This window comes from Primulina tabacum, chromosome 17, assembly GCF_025594145.1.
Source record: "Primulina tabacum isolate GXHZ01 chromosome 17, ASM2559414v2, whole genome shotgun sequence".
NCBI lineage: Eukaryota > Viridiplantae > Streptophyta > Magnoliopsida > Lamiales > Gesneriaceae > Primulina > Primulina tabacum.
In genome coordinates this window covers 7842635-7848634 of record NC_134566.1, presented here as the reverse complement: position 1 = coordinate 7848634, position 6000 = coordinate 7842635, and positions in this window count along the sequence as shown.

The following is a 6000-nucleotide window of genomic DNA, read 5'->3' as shown; positions in this document are numbered from 1 at the left end:
GTTGAATTCAGGCATAGGGAGTTCGATGAGATCTGCCCAAACCACATCTTTTTGTAAATAAAGCTCCAGATTTTTCACAATTCTCGTAGTGACAATTTGATCACCGGAAGGAATAAAAACTTTGAAACCAAATCCCATATCTTCAGGTATAATATTAAATCGCTTGACGAAAGTTTCGGATATGAAAGAGTGTGTAGCTCCTGAATTCAGCAATGCATAGGTAGCTACACCTAGAATGAATATCCTTCCTGCGAAGAAAACACTTTTAAATCTATTCATGTTGAAGCTTCAGAAATTTATATCATTATTCTCCCAAAATTTTATGAAAATTACGTGCTTTAACCCTAGTATTCCTAGGAAAATTCACAATTCCCCCTTATCCTTTCGAATAATTGCATTTTAACCCTTCAATTTTTGAAATTTACATTTTAGGGTATACGTCACATAGGGTACAGAGGGAAGCGTAAACTCCAAGTCATCCTCACTAGAATGGACGCCGAAGACAGCTTCATACTATCTTCTACTAGAAGTCCAGGAAACTCATACGTAATTTCTTCAACCAGCATACGAATCCCATTTACGTATATAATCACATGAGTAAATGTCTCACTCCATTCATCACTAAGTAGAACTATTAATGCCATGATTACCTGATTACCATCCACACACAAAACAATAACCGCCCCCGAGAGGGTGAATAATAACCCAGTATGATAAAACCAAATAAAACACCATGTAACGTAATGCATGATATGTGGATGTAATACATGATCAGTTAAACACACATGCATGGGTAAATGGAATAATGATAACTGCACAATCAGTAAATACAGCACAACAACAGCTCGAGCAACAAGCAAGGCTCGGCTACACTGCCATAATAACCACTCCTCCGCCAGTCTACTACCATGTGTTGATTAGCTCGCCAGGGTTTACGGACATACTGCGCCTTATCGGCCTGCAACATTTCTCGGGCTAGTCGCAACTCCGTATCATCCCAACAATTACCTCGATCATACACACGATATCAAAATGGTCATCAATAGAATCAAGGCTAAACATGTAATGCAGTGTCATGTCATGCATCGATGTTACATATATACAAAAAATATGTGTGTGTAAAATAGGTTTTTATTTCCATGCATCGATGTTTATACAATGTCACAGATTAATCCACGCAGAAAAATAAATGTCATATAATCCACGTTCAACAAATATCAAACACTACGATTACATACTATATATCATCCGACAATAACATACCTTCTATTTTCGAATTACTTGAGATATAGATCGAGCTTGTAAATCACAAGAGCTCTACAAGAGTGTCACAAAATATTTATTTATATCGTAATTCGTAGTTTATTTCATTAAATATAGAATTTATATTTTCTATAAAAATCACTCTTTTAAATTAATTAGTTATAAGTCTTGAAACATTCAAGCTAGCATAATTGGAATAATATGTTTCAAACAAATAAATATTTTTATATGTAGAATGAAAGTGTAACTTTATTAAATTCTCCAGGCATAATAATATCTTTATTATTTCTCAAAATTATCTAAAAGTCAAAGGAACCATTAGATTAAACCACAGTACCTACTTATTACCTCTAATCTTGATTATCATAGTCATTATGTCCTAAACTTTATTTACATGATTTAAAATTCCAGTTCCAGCAAGTTTCAAAGGCAAAGTTAAATTCATATACGTGGCATTATATTTTGAAAACAAATAATTTAACATGTTGTCATGTACATATATATAATATATATAGTAGGATTGCACCTTGAATCAATCCAGACTATATTATTTTAAAGCTTAAATTTACACAACCATAAGCATATTATTTCATAAGAGATCTCATACTTTATTTTCCTTAATAATAAAAAATACAATAGATAATTATTACCTTCAGCCGAGACTTGCAACTTAAAGGAAGACTTAGGATGAATATATGTGAATGTGATGGTTTCACTTTCTTTCCTATTTCTTCCTTTATATAGTAGTTTATCACAGGGTCTGATGAGACATAATGATTGTGTAGGAGACAACTAATAGATAACCATATATTTGCTTATAAGTTGAATTTGGCATTTATTATATTATATTTCTTTTGATGTGATTTATTATATTATATTGCATTCACCTTATCACTATACATGCATATTTAATTTTTTATTGTATTATGATGTGTGTATATATACTGTTGGGGATCGATATAGAGTTTAGAGAGGGGGAGTGAATAAACTTGTTCTTTTCTTAGATGTTTTTGCAAAGGTGCTAGAATCCTGTTAGAGATTATAGATTAACTTGTTCGAATATATATCTAGCAGATCACAATAATAAGTGCGGAAAGGATCTGATGGTATGAGGGTGAAAATAATAAAACAGTAGCCAGTAGATAGTAGTTATTTCTGGAAGTTCGAAGATGAAATCTTCTACGTCTCTCCTTCTTCTGTTTCAAGAAGGTATCACTAAAAGACTTTGGTTATTACAGTACAACTCTTGTACACACCCACTTCAGTAGGGCTTACCCTTCGCCTACTGAAACTCTTAGTTTCACAACATAAAATAATGAACACAACAAGGTTCTGAAAAAGATTATTTTCCAGATTAAAAAACTCTTCTCAATAAGATATAGTAAAGTGGATAGCTTGTGAAGAGATGAAGAAACAACAGCACAAAGTGATCTCAGAAGATCAGGTATTTGCTATAAAAAGTGTGCTGCTTTTCTGTATATTGAGCTTGAGGATAATAGTAGTTCTTGATTGCTCAAAACAACGTTGGATAGAGAATGTGTTCAATGATAATAATAATCTTTAGTTGTCCATATAGGATTGAACTTTTTATATAGAAAACTTGAATCCAACGTCTATAACTAAAAACAGATTCTTTGACTCTGAGTAAATCAGCTTTATCACCGAAAAGGGGTCCTGCAGAAAGCTTCAGAATAATCAGTCTTTGTTTTATACCAAAACTAGTAAGATGTGTTAAATGAATTCGTGCAAAATTAAATGGTGTAATTAATAGTAGCACTAGGTAAAGTAACAGTAACATTTAAGACTTGTATCGTTCTAACGAAAGATGTTAAGTTCTTTTGCTTAAGCTAAGTTCTACTTCTGTTTAAGTTAAGTTCTGCTTCTGCTTTTACAACCCGTTTAGTACTCGATAAGTACTGCTTCTATTTATCGATACGAGTAATTCTGCTTTTATATTGTCTTCTGATTTTACTATCACGGCTTACTGGTTTTTGACTCACATCACCACAATTAAATTTAGTCTAACAATTTCCCCCTTTGTTGTGATGCCAAAACCTAGATGTTAGTAAAGATGAAAAACAACAGTTATATCATAAAACAGATAGAGTTAGTAACAAGATAATTGATAAGTAAATAAACAAAAGAGTTTAATCAGTAGTTCCAATATCCCTGAACATATTTTCCTCGTCCTGAGGATCTTGATTTCTGAAATAAGATTCTGTGTGATGTCTGCTGTCTCCAGTTCTGCCTTCTCCAGTTATGCCTTTTGATTCCTCCTTTTTGGCATCAATACGAGAGAGCAATTCATCTACTCGTCCAGTAAGAGTTATAATTCCATGATTCAGCATCTCCAGATATGGTGCTTGATTTGAAACTCGTTCATTAAGCGCCTGAAGAGATTGAGATTGGGACTCAATCTTGGTACCAATAAGTTCAAGTTTCGAATCCATAGCTGCAACTTTGTTGGAGACTGAGATAATAGACGAATCATGATCAGATACAGTTCTAAGGTCTCAGCTTGACCGATCCAGATGTTACTCTGACTTGTGAAAACAGATTGCCTGAATAAACCGGTTTCAACATATAGCTTGGCCAAAGACTCCGCCGTGCGAGTGACCTCTTTAGAAATGCGGACACGGTATAACTTGGTAGCACTAGATTCACCAGCATGTTCTTGTGACAACCGTTTTGCTATCTCCGATAGATTGTCAAGATTTTTTTAAAAACATCTATCTCAAATTCAAGGTCAAACTGTTCTTGAGGTGATGGAGATATTTCTTGAATACACTGTCTGATTTCTTCAATATGAGCAATGTGAGCAGCAGAATCAGACGAAGGGATAATCAGTGCAGAAGAGGGAACAACTTCTGGTTGAGCAGAGGAGGGAGCTGTTGCAGGTTCTGCAGAAGTTTCTTCTGGATCAGTGGATTGATCAAGTGCTGCTCTTTCTTCTGGTTGATGCAAATCAGCAGCTGTGTCGGTAGTTTCAATGGGCTCAGCAACTGGATTTGATTCAGATGGGACCTCCAGCAGAGCTTCCATTTCTGCTTGATGTTCAGCAAAAAATTTATCCAGATCTGACAGTGAATATGAAGGAACAACATCTGATTCTTTCATTGATTGTACTGCTTGTTGAGCTTCTGGATGTCCTTCTGGAACCACATCAACAGCTGAGAAACTTCTGGTGCAGTAGCAGCATGAACAATCGACTGAATGACTTCATCAACAGAAGCCAAGTCATGAACAGAGATAAGGGATGAAGATTTAGTAGGCAAAGTCAGAGATGCAGGAGTACTGGAGACTTTGGCTTCAGAAGGAGCTGGAGTCATTTCCTCAACTAGCTTAATCTTTAGAATGTCTGGGACACGGCCTACTCTGTACTGCAAGGGTTGGGAAAAAACTTGTTCTTGAGCAAGAAGTTGCTCATCCATCAATCTCAACTGATCAGACAAAAGTTGTATTACATCTTGATCTTGAATAGCAGTAGGATTCACAGAACCAAAATTAGACTTTAAAGTCTTCAAAACAGAATCCAGCTTTTGACGCTTGAGCTGATCAAGAATGTAACTTCTTCTGTTAATTGCCTCAATCACATTTTTGGTCTTAGCAGTAGCAAAGACGTGTTTCTCATTTTTCACCATTTTTCTGTAACAACCTGGAGTTCTTAAATATGTGATTGGGTGGAAAACTCTAACCTTGAGCCAATCATCGAAGAAGATAATGTCCTCACTCGAAGATTTCTCTATTTCCTCCATGTGAAGATCAAACGATGTTTGAACAGATTACTTGGCGTCAATATCTTTCAGTTCTTAAATGAGTTTTAATTTGCCTTTGTCTGATGCTGAGGCAAGATGCACGGGTCTTAGATCAGAAGACCCTGCAAGAGGTTCTCTAATAACAACTCCAGAAGAGGGTCTGAGAGTCTGAAAAGAAGTCGAAGTAGTTGCAGTAGGGATGAATGCTGGTTTTGAGGAGGGGATAGATACTGGTTTGGTCGAGGTGACTGTGGGAAAAAATTGTCTTAATGGGACAGTTCAAGATCAGCAATGACTGTTGTCTTCTTGATGCGGATGATGGTTCTTTGTTTCTTTTTAGATGGAGTGGCTGGGAGTGAGGCTTTGGTGGGAGCAACAGATTCTTTAGATGTGGTTTTATCTGAATCAGTCAAGACAACAATTCTCTTCCTCTCGACTTTATTTTGAGGTTTTGGAGCCTCAGTTTGAACATCACCAAACTCCTTCTTGAGGGTAACAAATTCAGCCACAGTTGGCTTTGGCCTTAAAGTAAGTACGTTGTCATCATCGGCCATTGTGACATAAAAACCATCCTATTCTGATGTTAGTGGGAAACCAGCTTCCTTCGACATTTTGCTGATTTGAACAAAAAAACCAGTACCCTTCCTTACAATCATGTTCTTCATAATCTTAAACAAAAAACGACTCCAATCAACTTTGGCTTCAGAAGTGATGGCCATCATCACTTGAACTTTTTCTTTGGTCAGCTTATTAAAAGTATCAGCCTTGACCAGGAGCGCCTTTGCCACAATATCGATGAGTACTTGGTACTCCATTTTCAAATGCTTCTTAAAGCAATAGAGAGAGAATTTTTCTCCAGAAGCTGAGAAAGAGGTAAGAGCAATTGTGGGGACCCGGACGCTAATCATATTTTTAATCATTATTGGGACAATTCAATTCATTATAATAAACAGGGTCTAAATTTTTTTTTAAATGCAGAATG